Raw genomic sequence first — 23,178 nt, forward strand, 5'->3', positions numbered from 1 at the left:
ACATAGAGGCTTTTGCTAAAGAGCTCTAGTAAAGAAGCGGCAGACCCAACATCAGGTCTTTGACTCTTTCATTCATAAAACCCACCAAGAGGCCATGGTGATAGGTAGGACAGCTGGACCTCATTCATCACACTGCCACTAATGAGCCTGGCTCCCAGGGCACTGTGGTTCCAGCCCATTAATGATCATTATAGACCTAAATGAAGATTTGTGATGTTGCCAGTGGGAGGAGGCTCTCAGCCATTGTTCAGTCAGGCAGATGGGAGGGGTGCCTTTGGGAATAGCTTATGGGAAAGGAGGTTGGGGACTGGAAGAGCTGGAAGGGGCAATTGGAAGGGAAACAGAGAAAGAAGAAGCTTCCAAAGCTGAAGGTGGAGGTGAAGGAATCGCAGAAGGAGGCTACATCCCAAGGGATTTGATCAGGGGAGCAGAGAAGCAAGGTACCAGGCATACCAGCATGGGGGGTTTAACAGTTTACTGTGTCTGCGGGGACAGATTTCACTGTTGGTGGCATAGAGTAATGGACTGTCTCTCACACTTCCACAGGCCACACTCTGAAGCCTAGTTTTACTTCATAGGCATTGCAGTCTGATTATGGGTGTGGTTATGCTCTTCTACCCACCAAAGGCTCTGATGGAGAATCTATTCCCACTGTCTTCCAGCTGCTGGTGGCCCAAATCTTCCTTAGCTTGGGTCCCCTTGGCTCCAGCATCTTCCTCTGGAGTTTCTTTGTTTCTTGCTTTTATATCTCAAAGCCTTCTCTGTTTCTGGGGTCTGGGGAGATGGCTAGATGGTAAAGTGCTTGGCCTACAAGCTTAGGTCCTAGTTTGGCTACCTAGCACCTATTTGGAAAAGTGGGTGTAGTTATGTGCTCTTGAAATCTTAGCACTGAAGAATCAGAGGATCCTTGGCACTTGTTGACCAGGCAGCTTTGCTAGGTGGTAAGCCGCAGACTGAGCGAGAGGCCTTGTCTTACAATATAAGATGGAGACTGGTCAAGGAAGACATCTGCATCTTAGATACTTACTTTATCACTGGGGAGTGACCCAAGGAAGCCATCTGAGATTGACCTCTGGGTTTCATACACAATATACACACATGTATGCTCAACTAAAGACAGGCAGGCAGACAGACAGACAGACAGACACAGACAGACAGACAGACAGACAGACAGACACACACACACACACACACACACACACACACACACACACCTGCTTTGGTTTTACAGCATTTAGTCGCCAGCATGACAAACAAAACAAAGACCAGCTCCTTCCTTTTGGGATCCTAATTTAAAACCATCTTTTGTCACATAAAGCAATACTCGTGTTGTTATAAATGGTATTTATTCATGGATCTAAGGGTGCTTATGGTCCAGGTATGGGAAAATACTGAGTAGGCAAGGCAGGGAAAAACCCCTCTAGGACTCACCTGGAACTCCTGCACACTTTCATTCTCTTGACTCCATATCCTTGAAGCAAGAGCAAAGCAGTTACCCCTCCATGCTGGGGAGCCTGAGCTTTCTTTGCCTTTGCCTTGTACTGGTCACACCCCCTTGCCAGACTGTCTCACCTCTTATATACACAAGTGTTGGGGTACATGGGCTCTCAGGGCACTTTGTACTGGGAGACTGGATGGTGAAGTCCAATCACATTTTGCATGAGAGAAACTCAAGTTCCTAGAAATGGAGCCCAGTCTTCCCTTGGTGAGCTTTTGCCTGGACCTTCAGCTTTGCTGAATGACAGTGGGATTCCCCGATGCATCTTCAGTGACAAGAGCTTTCAAACATGGGTACCAAAAGCTGTTGGACTTAAGGCAACAGATTTTGTTTTTTTGGGAAGGACACTAAATTGTGGAATAAAGGGAGAGCCTAGCTGAGATCCTGGGTGGAGAGTCCCACAGTGAGACAGGCTAGGTTTTGGAAGCAGACAAATTCATGATCAGATCCAGCCCATCGTTTATTAGTTGCTTTATTTCACTGGTCTCAGTCCCCTCATCTCTAAAACAAGATGGCAAATCTGGTCCTACAAAGATGCTGTAAAGTTCGAGCAATTTAAGGTCTCTATGCACCAAACACTATACAAGGTACCTAGTGGAAATACCAGTCACCTCTCCTACCCTCTGCTGACCCTTTAGCTCTCACAGGACACTGACATCCTGATTTCAATGTCCCCTGACCCACCTGTCTCTAAGCAAGTGAAGGTGCCAAATTTTATGGAAATTCAGGGATCTTCCCCAGTACCATCCCAAGCAACTCATGATTTCAGTGCGCACAAACACCATATATTCCTGTGGAAGGCCATTTAATACCATCCATTGGGCAAAGATACTATCAGGAAGATGTATTGTCTGGCTTGGCAGTGCTTGAATATGTTACACGGAAGGAGGGAGAATGATTCTCTTCATTTTCTGCCGTCACCTTTCTGTTAGATTTTCTCACTCCAGGTGTTCTAAGCCCAGAGTGAAAACTTCCTCTTTTCCATCTGACATTTTCAAATGTGTTGCTACATCCTCAGTGGAGCGATGCCACCGGGAGGGGGGGGGGAGGGGGGGCGCCACTCTCAGCTCCCGCCCAGTGAAGTCGCTCCTGAGATCTATTTGTGTCGTAATGAGTGTACTGACTTGATAGCTTCAAGGACTTCAGAGGCACACCTGCAGTTAAGCGTGCAGTGTGGATTTCTAGTTTGAATTTTCCTTTCCATAAAAAAATAATTTTGGCAGCTTGGGATCAATATCTTCTTCCCATATGTTTCAGATTCTCTATAAACTCTAATTGAAGACAGCCTTCCTCTCGGAACTTCTCAGTGTGAATACATTCAGAATTTCTAAAAAGGTAACCTGAAAAGGAAGGAGAGTAGCATTTGCTGAGCATCTATTCTGTGCCTCAGCTGGCCTGTGCACCTTTGGGAGGGCTATCTCATGTCACTGCCCAGCAGCAGAGCTGTGAGAAAGGTAATATGATGCTCATTTTTGCAGAACAAGAGATGGAGGCTCAGGAAGATAAAAGCTATTATTGGTGCAACTGTATGTAAAGTCCCCTGATGCCGAGCTGTTCTCCCAGGCCACCCTCAGCACCGTGTCCCTAGTTCTCTCGCCCTGCGACCCTCTAGCCTCTTCTCATCTACAACCTGGGCTCAAGTGGCATGGAAACTTGAGGCTCTGCTGTGAGATTTTGAAAGAATTTTCTCTGCCCAAACTTTCCCTTGGGACTGTTTCCATTTGGTCCTTGGTCAAACAGCTTCAGCATCCTCATTTCCTTGTGTGTGAACAGAAGTCAAGTTGGACAGAGATGTCCAGTGTCTTGCACTGAGGGAGACTTTGACTCTATTCTAGGAAGTGTGTGTCTTTCTCCAAGTGTCCTAGCCTAGGGGATGTGGATTTTTTTTCCACTGATGCTTTGACAGTCCTCTTAGCTGCCTGCCAACCCAACTCCCAGCCCTGTGATCTGTGCCATGGTTCTGTCAGGGAAGATTTGGGTGTGTCTCCCTCTTCACATTAATCTTCATTTTTCATTTGTTGCAATGAAGATACATCTTGAACCATTCATTCAAAAGGTGGTGGTGGGGAGTTCCTCCATATCCCAGACAGCATGCTTCATGGACGGCTGTTTTTTCCAACCTGGCTAGCTTGGGTGTTACAAAATACACCATGGGAGGAAATGGCGCAGAGAGTTTTCCTTGCTTTTCACTACACGCCCCTCCCCTTCTCCACAAGGGTTCAGGGCAACAATAACCCATTTTATTATTGTGCATCACTGACCAAGATGATGGAAACGTCTCTTGTGGCCCTGAGAGGTGAATGACTCATTAATCCCATGGTGCTTTCCATTGCCAGGGTCCCCAAACACAACTGCAATGTGGACAAGTAATGGACTCTTCCTTTATGCTCACCCCAGCAAGTCACCAGGCATTTTTCTTGGCATCCATGCCACTATATGTCAACTTTTGGGAAAGCTTGCTTAGCTTTGGTACTCTGCCTTCTTTGGACTCTCAGACCTTGGTTAAAAAAGGTCTTGGTTACTTTTATTGATTCACTATCCATCAGTTTCTCCTGGGCTTCTCACAGTTGGAAAGTTTATTGAATATTAAACATTCCTCAAGCAATGGAGAGCTCCTACCTTGAGCATTAGTAGGTACTCTGATTTCACCCTCCAAGGAAATACACTTACAGAGTCACATGGAGAGACTCACATTATTGAGCTCTGACTGTTGGGTTCCTCTGCTCATGGCCTTTGCTATTATTTTATCAGTGTCATTTTAATTTAATTTCTGATAACCATTTCCTTATTATATAGTGACAGAAATGTGGACTCAGAGAATTTAACAGATGTTAATATGAGACAAGAAGGTCCAAGCATCCCTAATCTCAAAATTTATGCTAATCATAAAGATTTGATTCCTCTCCACTTTCCTGATTATATATTTTGGCAAAATCTGAGTAATCAGTACTTATTAGAGAAAATTCGGCTTTTTAAAATTTCCTTTAAATTGATTTAAAAGACTGATTGCAATGCATTAGAACAAACCTACACTATCCTGTTTGTTCACCCTTGTTTATTGGACACACGCTATATTCAAGGTAATATAGTCAAGAAATGATCTTATCATTTCCTTAGATGCAGGCTCAGAGACAAGCATGGGCACTCTAGCGCCATAAAAGAGCAAATAAATGGCATAATGGTATGTGATTACAAAGGAGAAAGGCTTAGTTCTGACTTGTAAAAACAGAGATGGCCATAGTAGCATTTTATTAAAATTTGAAGGTTGAGAGAAAGTTTTCTAAATAAAGAAAGATGGTGAGAGATATCTACAAGAAATGTTGAAAGCTTGGGATGCCCTTGTAGGATTCTGTTGTCTTAGCAACGTTCACTGGTAGAGGTCTATTGAGATGTTTCTCAGCCTGGTTGGGATTGAGAATTTTCCATCATTTAAGGTCTGACTTTGAACCTTGCTATAGGATTATTAAGCCACTAGTTGGCCAAGATGGACCTTTTCCCCCCTGTGGGTGAGTTTTACAGGAATGTAAATTATATCTGAAAGTTCCTCAGAGCTTGATTAGTTGTATAATCTAAGGGTTCTGTAGCATTGGACCATCATGGCTTCTCCCCCATCCATTCTTATAATAGAAATCAATTTTCATGGAGACAGGAGGGGTTGAGTCCTTGGTCTGGAGCTCTCTGTGTCCTTGTCATTGGCAAGGACTGCAGCGTTCATCACTGTCCTTTTCTCTGTTTCCAGGGGGTGCCAATCCTCCCTGTTCTTTTCATTTTCCATCACTATACTACCTTTTGATCTGAGGCTCATCTTGTTATCATCAACTCTCTGCTAGTTAGCTTATCTCTCTAATTTCTGAATTGTTGGAAGTCCCCACAGGGATGTGGAGATAAAATCCATGCTGGAGGGCTGGGGCGTTGGCTTCATAAAAGAACACACAGGAAGAGCCCATCGATGAGTGGCAGTTCATTATAAGACTGCTTGTGCTTCAAGACCACACTTAGCTCTTTCTAGTTTTAGAAAAAAAAATTAAGCTGTTCAGTTACTGCCTTTTCATCTCCCTGCCCCTTCACCAAAAATAAAACAAAATCATGTGTCAGGGTAGAGCTTTTCTCCTTGGTAAACAAAACAAGTCTTTATGTTAATGATGGGCACTGCTTCATGCCAGTGGCTGTGGAGGCCATGGAGCATGGCAGCTGGTAGCACCTTTATCAGTCTGCAGAACCTGCCTGTCACTGGAGTCATGCGGCATTGCTTCTGTTTATATTATAGTTTTGAGGTAGTCTTCACCGTTGTCAGACCTCAGTGTCCAAGGCCAGGTTTAGCTTCGGCATGTGGTAAAGACAAAGCCAACATCCAGACCTTATAGGGAGCCTTGGTATCAGGCAGAACAGAATTTTTTCCTGTTAATTCTAGACTTTGTATTTATTCACTGAAAGAGACGATAATCACTGAAAGATGGCAATCTTTAATATTGCCATTGATAAGTAGCATGCCCAAGCTTTTCAGATCTATTCATCAGATGGTGAGAAGATCTTCCTCACATATGGTCTCTATGAAATAGTTATAATTTTAAATATCATTTCATATACAAACAACTGACATTAATTGCATTACATAGTGAGTTAGTTGGTATATAACATGTTGACATTGATTCCACATTCACAAGTATTATCAGGATGCTGTTCTCTGCTGCAGTTTATTTTATTTTGTCTTTCAAATTTTTTATTTTAAAAAATATGTATATTTCCAATAAAACTCACTGATTTTAAAGATTTATACTTACTTTAAAATTTTTATGTATATTTGTGATTTTGTGTGGGTACGTACTCATGGGTGCGGGAATCTGTAGAGGCCATAAGAAGACACTGGATTCCCTGGAACTAGAGTTAGAAGTAGTTGTGGGATGCTCACTGTGGGTGCTGGGAACTGGACTTGGGCCCTCTGTGATAGTAGAAATCTCAACTTCTGAGCAATCTTTCCAGCCCTGCTTATCTGTCTATCTATCTATCTATCTATCTATCTATCTATCTATCTATCTATCTATGTATCTACCTACCTACCTACCTATCTACTATCTATCTATCTATCTATCTATCTATCTATCTATCTATCTACCTACCTATCCATCTATCTATCTAATAGCCAGGACCAGTGAGTCTTCAATCTTGCTTGCTACCCACAGACTCCTCTTCTTGAGTTTTCTCTTTGGAACAGAAATGACTGAGTAGTGCTTGTCTCACTATTGTGTTTCAGAGGCATCTAACTCTTCTGGTTTGACCAGCTTACAGATGGAGGGAAGTTCTTCCTCAGAATGAATCATACCTTGAGTTGCTTACACGCCTGACCTAGATGAGATTTTCTGGTCGATGGAGTGAATAAAAGATCTTGTGGGATATTGGGATGGAATGATTGTGCTGTATATTTAGGAAGGGTTTGAGTCCAAGGGAGCCAGAATGATGTTACAAGTTGAATCAGTCTCTCCAAAGTTGTATCCCTAAACTACAGTATCTCAAAATATGACTGTATTTATAGATAATGGTTATTTATACAAATATTTTGCAAAATACAGCCATAGGAGTGGACTCTAATCTAATTTGTGCCATTGTAAGAAGAATGGGCAAAGGATATAGCTCATCTGTAGACTGTTTGCTTAGCATGAGAAAGACCCTCAAGTCCCTTTACTGCCAAAATAAACGAAGAGATATTAAGGCTCAGACACATAGAACTTGACATTGACTTCTCTCTCCAGAACTGTAAAAGACAAGTTTGTATTGTTTAAGCCACGTAGTTTGTGATGTTTCTTTGCAGCAGCCCTACCACCATCACACAGTTCCATGGTTACTTTGGTAATTACATGGTTAGGAAAAGGTAACACTTGATACTTGGTTGACTTCATTACTACAAAGGTGATATTATTTAGGCTCAACCTCAATTATATTTTTACTTCTCTGGGGTGTGTGTGTATGCATGTGTGTGTGTGTGCATGTGTGTGCTTGCGAGAGTATGTTGTTGCTAGTGAACAAACCTAAGAGTTTTGTGAGTGCCACACACGTGTGCTTCTACCGAGCTATACTCTCAGATTCCCAACTCTTATATTTTAAAATGTAAAAGCATATCGTCTCAAGTTTGCTTCCATAATATCCTAAGGAGTTTTTGCTTCTGAAGATGATATATAAAATGTGTTTCCTTTTAGGAAGCGCATCTTCCTGTCCTCATAATCAAAAATTACACTGTGCTCTTAAATGTAGAGATTCTTGGAAATGAAAGTCGGCTTTAGAATCCAACAAAGCTTCCTCCCCACATTTTCATTTCCAGTGTAGACTTCAGACTCCCCTAACTGAAGGTTTGCCTTGAGACGCTGTCTGGAGCCAAACCCTCCAAAGTTGGCTGTCTGCCACTGAAGGGAGCTGCAGGACCCAAGAGTCTCCCCTTCAGCATCAGTCTTGACCTCCTCTCCAGCTGCCATGAGTATGCTCAAGAATTTATCCTGGTAAGGCTCTCTTCCAATGCTGATTTTTTCTGTCTGGTTTCCAACTCTTACATAAAAAAAGGCTGCAAATTCCTTGGAAATCTCATTTCCAAGTTGAAGTTACCATTCCGAAGAAAGGAAATATCAGTGAATGTGTGAAGGAAGACCTTGCCAGTGTTCAACATAGACTTGAAGATCAGTGTACAGTAGCTCATGGGCATGCCTTTCTGGAGAAAAAGAGAAATCATGCCTACTTTATTCTTTCCTTTTTTAAATGTAAATGCCATAAATCCCCCACAACCTAGTGGGTACTGTGTTAGGTAGAACTCATCTTTCACTCATTTGATGATTGAGCACTTGAACTTTAGGTCCCTTTAAGAAACAAGAAAAAGAGTGTTAGAGGCCAGAGTCGCTGTATATCAAGTATACATGTTTCCATGTTGCCTAGAATGTCATTTCCTTCAGGCTTCCTCCCACAAACCAACAAAGTAAATGTAGCTAAAACTTTTGTAGATCTTGGCTACTTGGGCTGCAGGTAGCTCACAGGTGTTCTGCAACGGCTATAACTTTAGCTTGGTTGACGTGCAGACAAGGAGGTGGATTTTAGGGGCTCCAGTCTTGTCATTGACTCATTGCATGCCCTTGGCTATGTCGTTCAAACTTTGAGCCCTAATTTAGGAATAATATCTGCCTCAGTTTTTTTTATGCGTGTGTGTACATTCAATGAGATAATGGATGTGACTCCAGTCTTTAAGCCATAACTGGGCTATGCAGATGTTAGTCATTATTTTCAAACTGCATCTGTGACCTAGTTTTGACTGTGGTTTACTTTTGGAGAGGAGAGCATTATAAAAAAGCCTCTTGGCTCATCTGGAGCAAGCCTAATCCACTGATTTAATACCCAAGATCATATAAGAGGCAAGTGCCCTTCTGCCAAAATAGACTGACTCCAAGGGCTCTTCTTACTTTCTAAATTCTTACTTGCTAATTAATGGTGAGTGGCATTTCCATCAGCACACTACATTTTAAAAGTCCACTTAAATAAAAAACATACTCTCAGATGGAGCGTCATCTTCAGAGTCTTCTACTGTGTTCGGTTTAGGGAAGGAAAATGCACCTTGGAACTTTTCCATCTTCAACTCTTCATCATCTCTAAGGAAGTTGCTTTCACTATTTATACATCATCTCTTAGAGACCTTTTCTAATAGTCCTTTGATATGTGTATGTTCTCTGAGATGGTTTTATATCAAGATAATGTTTATGTAAACTTCCCAGTTGATGCTTGGAAGAGATTAGTCATTTTGAAAGGAAGTACGTCACTACTGGTTCATAATTCATGTTGGATGGAGTTCTGTAAGACAACCCCGATTTTTCATCTCAAACTGCTCATTCCACCATCTTATCAGGTGACCACAGAGTGGCTTTGGTTCAATGACTGATTTCATGGAATTCAGAGGAAAGAATTTGATGAAGATGCCTCCAAACCTATCCAGTCTGCTTCTGGTCACTTGTGCATAGAGTAATCCAGACATGCGTCATTCATAACCTCGTCCATTCTGTTTGCTTCCAATGCCACACACTGCATCACTCACACGCATTGACTCTTCTGTCCTTGGCCTTTGGTGGTGAGGTGCTAAGCATTACTTTTGTGAGGTGGTTCGCTGCTGAAGGATAAGCTTCTGGTGTAGAAGGTGGGGCCCTGGCTTGGGTTCAGGAGGCCTGGTTTCTTCATCACTCAGGAGCTGCTGCTTAGCTTGAAGATGGAGCCTTGCTTTCTGTAGCCTCTGGGCCTCAGTTTGCTCACCCATCTGAGAAATCAGTGCTGTGAACAAAATAGCCTCCCAAACTTTCCCAAATCTGGATTTTACATAGGGATCAGGTTTGTGAATACGGAGAGACTATGGATGCCAGAATCCCAGCAGGTCTGGTCTCTGACTTTGGGGAAATTCCTAAAGGTCTTGAAACCTCATCATTCACCAAGAATGAAACAGTGATGATTGTATTGTCATGTTCAAAATGTGTTCATGTGTATGCAATACCAAATTCTACCATAAAGCTGATTTCCCATTTCTTTTTATTATCATTTTAGAAGAACACTAACCATGTGGCAGGCAGAATAGGATGTGGCAGGCATCAAAGTTGGGACTCTGTCTGCAAACTTGATTCATCTTACCTTGTTGCAGCGGTGTGTGGGGCTAGAATGGACCTTGGAAAGTCTCTAGTTTTTTTCTAGCTCTGTTATCTCCCTGGCACGCATTGGGATTTTTCATACAATTTCACTCTAATCACTAATATTTTTTTTGTAGAGAAAATTGGCAACCCCATTTCCTGACAAAGGACACTGGGGCATTTAAGATACAAAAGCAGCGTGGCAAGGTTTCAAATACTGATAATAAGAGACAGTGATTTCTAGGACATTTGGATGACATACACAGAAAAAAAAAAAAGCAGACAGAATAGGAGAAGCTGGGGTTGCTTGAGGAATGTGGCTGTGAATGTTAACCATCACATTTTGATGACTTCATTGCCCACAACAGAATAATCCCATGTAAACTTGATTCCAGGGTAACATGAAGGACAAGAAACGCCAACTGCTTTTGGAGTGCTGCACTCATACAAATTCTGCCTTGTCTCTTCTAAGATTCCCTGATTTCTGAGTGTAGAGTCTCAACAGGCTGCATTCTTAACAAAGGAAGGCCCTGGCAGAGCAGATCGATTGTGCGGGTCGGAGTGCAGGACAAAGGATGGAATGATGGGGAATGTGTTTGCATATTTAAGTACAGTGGAAAACCCATTGTGCCAGGCCAGCCTGCTTGGTATGGGCTACCCGACAGCAGTGACTAACTGTATGCCCCAGGATGCCTTCTGTAAGGTATGGCTGTCAAGATAGTTAACTCAAAGTTAAACTTGATTACAAAGGGGAATGTGATTTTCCAAAGGCATGCAGTTTCGTTTGTGAGTTGGGTGTCCAAGGCTGTCAGTGCAGCGCTTTGCTCAATGCGCCGGCTTCAGTTTAGACGGAGATGGGTCCTCTCCATCCCGATCATGAGGTCTTGCCCATATCATCTTGGCATGTCTGACGCTTGAACAGTCACTGCTATTTTCTCTGGATCTGCAAGGGCACTGGCGCCCCAACACCCTGTGCGTCTGCACCTGCTGCACATGCACCCACAACTAGAGGTACAGGTGCATGATGTTTGGATCTTACCTGTCATCTTGCTACAAGCCAGAGACTTAATCAAGGGACTGCCTAGAGCCAGTTGGCCTGAGGCCTGTCTGTGGGGGATTGTCCTGACTGCTAATTGTTCACAGTTAGCACCATGTCCTGGGCTGGGGCCCAAGCTGTGTAAAAGTGAAAAAGGTTAGATGAGAAAAAGAACATGGCAAGAACGCAGGTGTTTCTCTATGCTCTTGACTATGGATGCCATGTGACTGGCTGTTTCATGCTCCTGTCTCTTTGACTTCCTTGCAGTAATGGACTGTACCATTGGATTGTGAACCAAATAACCCCTTCCCTCTCCTAAGCCACTTTTGGTCTGGGTATTTTTACCACAGCAACAGCAATGAGATTTGTGCAGGATGACACCTCTGTGATCCCTGGATTTCTTGGGGACACAGTGCTTATTGCATAACTTGGACATAGATGACAATGCCCCAGTTCTATATGCTTGCTTGTTGGATGGGTTAATGAGAAGGCCCCCCTCCCACTTATTTGTTTATAGGTTTGTCTGGTGAACATCTTATCATATTTCTGCTCTGTTCAGGATCTCATCTTGTTGTGGAACTGAGGCTGACAGTGCCTGAGATTCTGTCTAGAGGCACATTCGCTCTAGCTGTGGTCCCTCCTATGAAGAATGGTGGAAGGAATTAGGAATATTTTTCTGAGCAGTAAGTTCAGAGGCACCCAGAAGTGATGCTTGGTATTTAAAGGTTAGACTAGGAAGCAGACTTCACTCCAGAAAGCAAGAGCTCGTGAGGTCTGAACAAGAAAGAGTTCCAGGAATCAGAGCAGAACAGTCTAAAGATGAAATGGCTGATGGTGGCAGGTAGCCATTCTGATGGATTGACAGTGATAGGGTCATTTTGGTGAGGCACATGAGACCAGAAGGGCAAGGATATCACATATAGACACATGCACACATACACACATGTGTACACATGCACACGCACACGCACACGCACACGCGCACGCACACACACACACACACATGCACATGCTCACAGTCATGCCACATTTGGGGGTTCTCTTTGATCCCCAAGACCAAAGGTTACTGTTTTCCCTGCCAAAATATTTTTCTTTTTTTCTTTTTTATTTATTTGTTCATTTGCTTATTTTTATTTTTTATTTTTTTTAATTTTATTTTTTTATTAATTCTTGTTACATCTCAATGATTATCATATCCCTTGTATCCTCCCTCCCTCCCACAAAGTATTTTTCTAAGTTTGATAAAAGGAATTTTTGGACAGAGATTCTACTTTTTCTTTCTGCCTAAAATAGAACTCAAAGGCAAAATGGAAATTCTGTTCTTTGTATTGAGAAGCAGTTTGTAGGAAAAGCCCCAGAGTAGCTGAGGTCCGTGTATTTCACCTCTGACAGATGTAAAGTTGTTTTTATGTGCTGGCTGTATGTGTTCACAGTATTCTCAATGGGCTTAAAGTTCCATGTCACTTCCATCATGGAAAGCTGCACGTACACATGCGTGTGAATGTGTGTGTGTGTGCATGTGTGTTATATGGCACATATTGCATTAGAATATGTATATAGTGTCTATTTATTATGTATTGAGTGGAGTGCATGTTTGTGTCCTGTCAAAGTCCATGAGAGCCTAACTCTTTAGGTGACAGTATTACAGGGTGAGAGGTCATGAATACAGGTCAGTGACTCATAATTATGACTCTATTACTGTTACTCCAGGAGCTAGCTGTCTCTCTCCTCTATGTGAAACCATAGAACCAGACACAGAAATGGGGCCATACCAGGCATAGAGTATACCTTGATCTTGGTCTTCCAGCTTCTACAGAAGTGAGAAACAAATTTCTGTGACTTGTAAGCGTCACATGTGGTTCTTTGTTATAGCAGCCTGTATGGGCTAAGCCACTTCAATACTTATACACAGGTTAAAGAATGAAAAGGTTTGAACCACCATGTTGAGGGAGAAAACCTTGAGTATTCCGGGCCTTTTTCTGGTGCTGTATGACTTGTACACAAGCCTCGCACCCCATGGTGAGAAGAATAAATAGTACTTTTAACATTTGCAGGAAAAGGCAAAATTGGACTTGAGCCTGAGTTCATTTGACCTGAAGGCCTGTGCTCTTCTCCTGTGACCACACTGCTTTATGGACATCCACTGGTTGGGATACTTAGAGTCCTTTCCCTTGAAGGCTTGCATCTAGCTGTGCAGGGTAGGAAAGAGCCTTGGTGCAGAGGGGAGGCTAGGATAACCGTTTCCTCTGGGACTGGTTTGCTGTGTGAATTACAGTGGGCTGTGGCCCCCTTTGAGCTAGTATGTAATAGCTCCATGAGACGGTGCTTTCCTCAGGGGCCCTGTAACACTCACATCTGAGGCTTCTTGTTTTATTCAGAAAACACAGTAGTAACTGACTGCCAACTTGCAGACCAAGCCACAGAACCTACTAGTGTGTCTTGCCCCACATCTGTGAAAGTCCTTGGCCACACTTGTGAGACAGGCTCTGGCAGCAGTGGAGTCTGCGTGTTTGGGTGTCTTTGCTATTGAGTGGGTGTGCAGAGTAGTTTATTCTCCCTCATGAGGCCCGCCAGTGAGCACTTCTCTCCCTGGATTGGCTTCCTGGTATTTCTCTGTACACAGAAACACACAAAATACATTATTTCAGGAATTCAGGGGGCACGCTTCAAAGTTGAGTTGAAACAGTTTCAGATGAGATATCTTTGTTTGCTTAGAGAACTTGAGAAAGCGTTGTTATTTTGAATTTAAGGGTCTGGATGACAGTCTGCTTCAAACCCAATTCTTTTCCATTAAAACATTTCCCCACTTTTTGGCAAAGATTGGGATTTTGAACATGTAAAATTTGAATACAAAAAGGAGTCTTTATTCTTGCCTCATTTCACACTATCAATTGTGATAGGCCTAGAAAAGATGGAACTGACCGAAGCAACGAATTGTTCTTATGTTCACATCTCAGAAAAGAACACGTCTGTAATTCCTGATAACTATTTCATAGGAAGACTTTCCCAGCGTGTTGAGGGTGAGGGCATTGGTGGCAGTCAGTAATGATGGGGATGCTGCTGATGGTCATCACAGTACATGTTGATTTTGGGGTCTCATGCCAACTCCGGAAGAATACCAGGGGCAATATTGATAACACGCACAAGCAATCTACAGGTGCGTGGTAGCACATGTCCTTCTTATATGCTTGGTTTTAGTGACTCTATAGTATTTTTAAGGGCTATATATCTCTCTCAGTATATTAACAACTAGAAGGACAGTTCCTGCCACCACTCATCCATCAACTACAGCTGTGGTCACTTCTTCACTCTCTGTCCTGTTACTAGGAAGATGTGTATTTGCATAGATCAGATACGCAGTACAATTTATTCAATTAATTCAGTCCTACCCATGGGGGCATTCGTTATGCCTTCTGTGTTCATTATCCATTTAGAAATGGTAGGAAATTAATTTGAGCTTTTCACTTGTCTGGCAGGTCCTGTGGAGATGGTTGTGAAGAGAGCGTGCTTACTGGGCAAGTGTGTGACCCTGAGTTTGGATCATCAGTATCTATGTGAAAGCTAGGGTTGGTGGTATATGTGTGTAACCCTAGTACAGATGGGGATAAGGCAGAGGCAGGAGGATTCCATGGGTTCTCTGGTCACTCTTGCTAGCAGAAATAGGAAGCTCCAGGTTCAATGACAATGTCTGTATCATAAAAATAAGATGGGGATCAGCAGACAGACATTGACCTCTGGCTTCCTCACATGCATGCACATGAGCACTCCCTCCACATGTGCACACACATATGCATACACCAAACAGACAACCAAAGGAAAACATTTCATATGAGTAGACTTTAAAAACTGTAATGATAGGACGAAAGTGATATGTGTTTTAAAGACATTTTGTTCAACCCTTTTCTTGAATGGGACCCCTCGTATCTTTGCTGGCCCAAAGTTCATGTGTGTTGTTATCTTTATTATTCAAGACGAGTAAGAACTTAGCTAAAATGAGAGGCAGCTGTAGACTGCTGAGTTGAGGTGATACCTGTAGACTGTGCTGAGTTGGGGTGATGTCTGTAGACTATTGAGTTGGGGTGATGTCTGTAGACTGTTGAGTTGGGGTGATGTCTGTAGACTGTTGAGTTGGGGTGATGTCTGTAGACTATTGAGTTGGGGTGATGTCTGTAGATTATTGAGTTAGGGTGATGTCTGTAGACTGTTGAGTTGGGGTGTTGTCTGTAGACTATTGAGTTGGGGTGATGTCTGTAGACTGTTGTGTTGGGGTGATGTCTGTAGACTGTTGAGTTGGGGTGATGCCCATTGGATTTTGAAAAGTGATTCTGTAATGACTTCTATCAAGCCTTCTTTGCAAATGTGACTTCTCGTACTGCTCATCCTTGGTTGTCTTAACACAAACACACACATGACTGATGAAAGGACCATACCCAGCACTCACAGGGTCTGAACCCCACCTTCAAGTGCAATCTTTGCCTTTCTTGACACTGTCTGCCTACAGTCAGGCTTCCCTGGAGAAGTCTACGACACATTGTTTAGTGGTAGCTGGCAGATATCCCAAGCGGACCAGCGTTGCTGCTGGTGACATCTAAGCTGCACAGGAATTCTGATAGAACTTTGTTAGAAATTTTCACTTAAAGATGGACTATATACGGGAACTTTGCAGTCTGAGGTTCAGACAACTTCTTAAATGTAATGTTCCATTCTCAATTACTGACTAGTAGGAGAAGCCAAGTTAACAAAGAAAGAATGAGCATCCAGAAGGCCAACTTGGGCTACAGAATGAGTTCAAGGACAGCCTGGGATGCATAGAGAAACTTTTTAAACACAAAAGAAAGAAGAGGGTTAGGGTGTAGTTCAGCGGCAGAAGACTTGACTTGCATGTGAAGGATCCTAAGTTCTGTCCACACACACACACACACACACACACACACACACACACACACACACACACACACAGAGAGAGAGAGAGAGAGAGAGAGAGAGAGAGAGAGAGAGAGAGAGAGAGAGAGAGAGAGAGAGAGAGAAGGAGTGAGAGAGAGAGAGAGATGGAGAGGAAGAGGGAGGGAGAGAGAAAGCTGGCTTCCACCGATAATTGAAAATACCTGTATCACTGTTTAGATGCCATCTCTCTTTACCAAACTTCTCATGTCTTTAAATCTCTCTTTCAAAGTTCTTAAAGCACACAGTTGAGCTGCTAGCTGAGCCTTAGGGCTTGGATTTCCCCTGCTGAACTGTGGTTGAGGTGCTAATTAGCAGGGAAGGAGCCAGCTGGCAGGTGGCCAGGAAGAAAAGCACAGAAGTCCACAGACCTGTGCAAACCACAGATTGGATAACCTGCGGGTTGCTCAATGGAGGCCTGCCTCTCATGAGCTAGCAAGGAGGTCCCTCAGCTACGTAAGAGCAACATCATGTTGGCAGTATGGCCACTTCACCAGTTAAACAGAACAGTAGGAGTAATTCCCCCCAGAGCTTGGAGTTCTAAACAAGATCAGTTAAGGGAAGTGGACTAGGAAGCTTTCTGCATTGAGCAACTACTTAGCAATACCATTTAATTTTCAGTAGGAGTCTATAAGGCAGGCATGCCGGCTAGTGTTTTATGGGCGAGTATTTGGAGGAGAGAGAAGCTTGCTAAATGCTTCACACTCACCTCCAAAACCGTTGCTCCTCCACTGGAGTCCACTTGTAAGAAAGCCTGGCATTTTATGGACATTTGATAAGTATCTATTATTGTTGGGAAGAACAGAAAACATTATCTCCTTGTTATGAATTTAGAGAATCTATATTTGAGGCTGTTGGGAGCCTCCTTGCCCTGGTTTCCTGTGTTTCATTCACCTGTACCAGTTTATCCAATACACGCGAGCATTCCTTATGTAACAAGTGCTTGGCTTTTACTGAATTTAACTGAGGTTATGTAAATCTAAAGGCTCCTCATGGCCAGCAAACTTCCAAGGGGGAGTGAGTGGAGATTGGCTTGGAGCCTTGGGGCTGGATGACTTTGGCTTAGCCATTTGCTGAGGTCAGCTTTTATTAGGGTGAATTTGCCTCAACCCCTCAATAATACAATGAAAACCTGGATTCCCCGCATCCAGGGGCAAGATTTAAGTTCCCAAGAATGTTATAAGCATAAATAAAAGAAGGCCCAAGCATTCATGTGCAAGCCTAGTGTCTGCATTCCATCAGGATAATGCCATGGCTGGTTGGAACTGGACAGCAGGTTGGCTCTAGGATCTCATAGTTCAGTGGTTCTCAGACTTGTGGGTCCTCACCCCTTTGGGGCTTGAAAGACTTTTTCACAGATATCACCTAAGACCATCTGAAAACACAGCTGTTTACATTACTATTCATTATAGTAGCAAAATTACAGTTCTGAAGTAGCAATGACAATAATTTGATGGTTGGGAGTCACCGCAACATGAGGGACTGTATTAAAGGGTCTCAGCATTAGGAAGGTTAAGAACCACTGCCTTAGGGGAAAGAGAAATTAACCCAGCAAAGATGAGTATGGCTCAGTATAGTCTCCATTGTAGTGGAGGATTCTGAGGGCAAATATACAGGCAGGTGTTATATCTGGGATTTCGGTCAGTGGATGGACTACATGGGGAATACACATGCTCATGCACACACATGTACACATAATGTGCATACAGATTTACACACACACTTGTGTAGACACATACACATATAGATTAATACAAATATACACAGGCACACATAGTGTACACACACACACACACACACACACACCAACACACACACACCAACTATTTTTTCTTAATTTGTTGTATATCTTACAGAGCCTGATTTAAGTTCACAAATAAGTGAAAATTCATGTTCCCTTTTTTGGTAAATTTCCTTAGGAAAAAAATATTTTTCTGTTTGGCTCTCATAACAAAATATTAAACTGGGTGGTGTCAAACCCAGAAGTCTCTTTTCCTGTGGCATTGGAAGCTGGAATTACTGATTGAGGTGTGCAGTGGCTTGCTCTAGGGACCTCCTTCACTCTCAGCTGGCTGCCTTATTGCAGTGCTCTCAGACAGCCATTGCTCTGCTTAAGCTGTCTGTATACAAGCTCTTCTTAGGATCATTTGTGTTGGAAGAGACATCTGTGGCCTTCAGTACTTCTAAAATCACCTGTCTCCAGAGACACCATGTCGTGGATTGGTGCTGTAATGTGGGAAGTTTGGGAGACACAATTTAGTTAATGACATGGTGATATTGTATCACTGCTTTTCCATTTGTGTTAACTTACCCAGAGGAAAGTATGGTGCATTTAGTCCACTGTAGGGCCATGATAGTGTCTATGGTATGTTGTTGCTATGGTATCCCTGGCAAACCAATACAGCCCCCATCTAAACCATAATGACTTAAAATTAATCATCTACTGTCACTCATGCAGGCAGTGCTTTAAGTATTCCCTGTAATAATCCTGAAGTCTTGGTCTTCAATTCCTATGCCAAAGATGATAAATTGGGATTTAAATTCCAGACTTCTATTTTTTGCTTCCCTGCTTTATCTGTGACCATAAATCACATTTCAAAAATCATAAATATGATTATTCTGCCTCTCAGTGACCTGACTTCCTCTGATCTCCTAAATATGGCTTATGATTAGCAATAGAGTCAGATTGAACTCTAGCACTGGGAAAGAACACGTGTCTCATGGAGAGAGCTCCTGGGCTTTCATTGTCCTTTTCCCAGCTATGATCTCACAGACAAATGCTTTTACATTTGTAGTTGTGAAGATTATAGGGAGCTAATGGTTGCTGATGGAAGGAGAGACCTTCTTTAGTGGGCTTTTACTGGAAAGTTCTTGTGTTTCTGGAAGCAACTTGTTGGGTCACCAATATACAATCTACACATCCATGCATCCATGCATGCATGCATGTATCCATCCATGTGTAACATGTATGTACATTGTAGTCAGTTTATGCATCGTTTGGAATACTGAAAATATTATAAGTCAATTTATAGGCAATAGGAAATATGTTACAAACAAAAGAGCTTATATTTTAATCAAAATTAAAATCTCTTTCACTACATTGTGTTTGATAGGCTAATAATTCTCCTTGCTAGATTCTGTATAAGCCTCCGTGTTCCTGTATTGGTCTGGATGTTCAGCCCATGTGGATTTTTGTATGATACTCCATCTCCTTCCAGCTCCCAACTCCTTAACTGCCCACTGTTCCTTCTGCCCAGACCTCAGCAAACCAATTGGTTTGCTTTACCTTGCATGGGCATCTGGGCTCAGTGAAATCAAACAACAAGATGATAAATGCATATTGCATTTCATGGACACTGTGATGACTGTCATTATTATGTTGTGGGAATGAAGGTGGTTAGCTGTTTTCTCTTGGGGACCACAATTCATGTACAGGAATGAAGATTTGTGACTGTAGTTTTTGATAAAGTCTTTATGACTTAACATCTAGAAGAAAATTCTTGAAAAGGATCCTCTCCACTTATTTTTTTTATTTCCAACAAGGCTGACATGGGATATGGATGGAGACACTTTCCAATCCATGTTTCTGGTGGAGCAAGTTTCCTCCATCAGTGGTCACAGGAGATTGGCTGCAACATCTTCCTCTTTTAATGGCCCACATAAAGGACAAAAGTTATGAGAAATGAGATAGATTTGAGAGCATCAGAGCAACTGGCGTATTGAGGTGGAGTGAGTCATCACACCCTTTGATAGACAAGGTGTACAGAAGGAAACAGAACATTCTTGTCACAGTTGATCCAGACCCTCTTTAATTCTCAGAGACTAGAGAGTAAAACAGGTAGACAATTCTGCTTGTGATGGTTAATCTCTGTTGCTAACTTGATGGGCCCCAGCCCCCTCAGAATGTAACCTTAAGTCAGCACTCTAGAACTATTTCATTCGGTAGTTGATGGCAGTGGTGGCAATGGTTGGTGTGGCAGAGCTTACAGATATTTTTGGATAAAAACTTATCCGTAGTAGTAAAGCTCAGCATGCCAAGGGGCTTCGTATTCTAATGACTAAACAGAAGACCTTCTCTGGTGAAGAGATCCCTTCTAGAAAGAAACTTTGGGAGGGTTGTTGGGGGATTAGCAACTTTGTAGGCCAGCATCCAGAGCCTGAGAATCAAAGACAAACTGCCTGCAGGATAATGTCCCCGCCAGTTGGCACAATGCTCAGTGTCCTTTTCACCCTGGCCTGAGTCCATGGTTCTAGCCTCTTTATACGACTTCCTCCTATGCGCTTGTACGTGTCCTTCACTATCTCTGTGTCATTCTGTGTGTCCTGGGAGGCCCAGACACCACTGGCTTCTGGTCAGAAAAGGGGGGAGCATGGAGTCAAAGGCTCCATCTCTTCTAGGAACACAGGTCTTCAGGCAAAAAAAAAAAAAAAAAAAAACAAACCAGAACCAAGATCTCCAGTTCAGCCGATTTCTCCGCAATAGGCATTACTGTTCTTTTAACTGGGCTGGCATCACTAGACTAGTTGGCAGTGGTGAGTTCAGAGCTCCGAAACCAGAGCCAGGTGGCAAAGAGGGCCTGGCCTGACTTGGGTGAGTGGGTGGATGCTTAAAAAACAGCTAGCAATGGAGGCTTGGAGCTCTGTAACTGAGAGGCAGTGCCCTGCAGGAGCCCAGTTTTGTTCGAGTGGAGAGAACGGCTGCTTCGAGAATAGCCTGCTGCTTGCCTTTGCAGATGGGCACTGTGGTGGGTAGAGTGACGTGAGAAAGATGTTGTCAGTGGTCTGTGCTGACCTGCCAGTGAGTGGCGGAAGCTCACATCAGCTGTCAAGCCTGGAGGTCAGCTGTGAATTCTTTGGGGAGGGCGGGAGCTTTTCCTTCCCAGAATAAATGATAAGTCCCAGACAATAATGGTGGAAGAATGGAGTGAGAGAGCATTTATTTCTAGAATCACGGACATTATAAACTTTGGGCAGTGGGAGGGGTTTCAGGGGTGAATGTGTTTGATTCACTGGGGCTAGGCTTGCCAGGGATGCTTCATTTACATGCAGCATCATGGTCCTATCACAAGAAGGGGAACACAGTCCTTAATTATCCTCTAAGCAGTTGAGATGGGGGTGGAGGAAGAACTTCATGTACAGCTGGAGGTATGGAAAAAGGTCTTTGGTTGAAAGCTAAGATACCAAGACATCTTGTTAGCATGGGGAGGTATTTCCAGAAATTCTCAGGCACACACTGAATGAGTTTCTTATAGGGAAAGGCTTGGGCCTGTAGTCTCCCTGAGGGTTATGTGACACTCCTTAGAGGATCTGGGGTTTTCTAAGATCAGGCTGAGAGGAGGGAACCCAGCTCAGGAAGGGAGTTCATCATTTGAGCACAGAGCTTAGGGGCTTTCTGGTAACACCAAACTTTGACCTTATTAGCAGGGTCCAACATCTCTACTTCTCTAACTGATGTTGTACCATTTTGTTCTAGAACATTCTTATTTATCCCTTCTAACTCTCCCTACGCCTGTAAAAGCATCTTCTGTAAAATCCATGCTCTACTATCTCCTACAAAGCCTTACCTGGACATGATCCTTGCAATACAAAAATTTTAAGGACAGAGGCCACACACTGCTCTGCTTCTTTCTGTTCCTAGAGCTTAGCTCCACGCATAATGCAGTGAAGTCCCTCAAGCGTCTGCCGCAAGTGAATATATCCAAAATAGAGCAGAGAGGGGTGGGCAGGGAGGGCCTATGAAGCCAGACCAGTGCAGGCAGACAAGGTTTTCATGTCTGACCTCCAGAGAGCTGCTATGGGCTGGGTGAACAGGCGTGAATCCATTTCCCATGATTGACTTCCTCATCTCTATCTAAGGAGGAGATGTCATGGTGGATAGGAGATAGCTCAGTCAGTGAAGCATTTGCCCTGTAAGCCTGAAGACCCACATTTGAGCCCCAGAGCTCACATTTGAAACAAAACAAAACAAAACAAAACAACAAAACAAAACAAAAAATGCTTGGCCTAGTTGTACGTGTTTAAAATCCTAGTTCTAGAATGGTAGAGACATGTAGCACCTCTGTGGTTCACTGGCCAGCCAGCCTAATCTACTCGGCGAGCTCCATGCTTGTGATAAACCTGCCTCAAAATCACACAAGCAAAGAAGCAAACAAACGCGTACTATCTGAGGACTGGCACCAGAGCTTATCCATTGACCTCCACACAAGCACACCCATATGTGCATACAACCCCGCACAGCTTCTCACACAGGTTCACCTACACACACACCCCTCCTCAACATACAGAGGATGGTGGTAAAACCACATTCACCAAGATTTTGAGATCAAAATATCTCAGGCAACGTAAACAGTAAAATCTGATTCAGGATCGGCAGTGGTTGGAGAAGGTAAAATGAAATGTCGTGGCACAAAGGCAAAGACTGATAGGTTCCATCTCATTCAAAGTACGAAGTCGTCCTCTCAGGACACAGTGAAGGGAATAGAAAGATGCGCTGTGGAAGAGGAGGGATAACATGTTTCAAAGGCTCACAACATCCTATCAGTAGGAAATCTTCAGATCAGTACAAAAAACTCATAACAAAAGGAGAAGCAAATGCATCCCAGAGAACCAAGTTCCTGACAGCTAAGCACATGGAAGTGGAAGCCCGTACTGCACTGGATTCCACTTTATATCCATTTTCATGCAAACATTCAAGATGTTTCATAATTCCATATTCCAGAAGGGATGTAGATCAACGCTGCTGCTTTTACTTGGTTATAAAAATACAAACTTCTGCAATCACTCTGAGGAAGCAGTTGTCACCTACACTACTATTCAGCAGTCCCTTTATAAGTATGTGACAAAGATGGAGTCTTAAATAGCAGGAGACCTATGTAAGAATAGTCATAGCAGTACTCCTTATAAGGAAAAAAAAAAGCAATTAACCTACATGTTTATTGGGAATAGAAAGGACTAATAAATTAGAGTGTACCAGACCTCTGAAAATGCAAGTGAATAAATGTTAGTGACCATCTGGAGAATGATATCAACATAATTGTGAATGGAAGCCCTAAGCCTAGTGCATGGTG

General features: G+C 43.0%; 1 long non-coding RNA gene across 2 annotated transcripts in view; it reads left to right on the forward strand.

Annotated features, from left to right (window-relative positions):
* Positions 1-301: 301 nt before the first annotated feature.
* LOC311603559 overlaps positions 302-23,178 on the forward strand; it is a 184,907-nt gene continuing 162,030 nt past the window's right edge. For both annotated transcript variants that reach the window (XR_014781127.1, XR_014781128.1), the window contains exon 1: positions 302-440. This is a non-coding gene — a long non-coding RNA (uncharacterized lncRNA). The remainder of the gene's footprint in view (positions 441-23,178) is intronic.

This window comes from Acomys minous, assembly GCF_964271855.1.
Source record: "Acomys minous genome assembly, chromosome: 8".
Lineage (NCBI taxonomy): Eukaryota > Metazoa > Chordata > Mammalia > Rodentia > Muridae > Acomys > Acomys minous.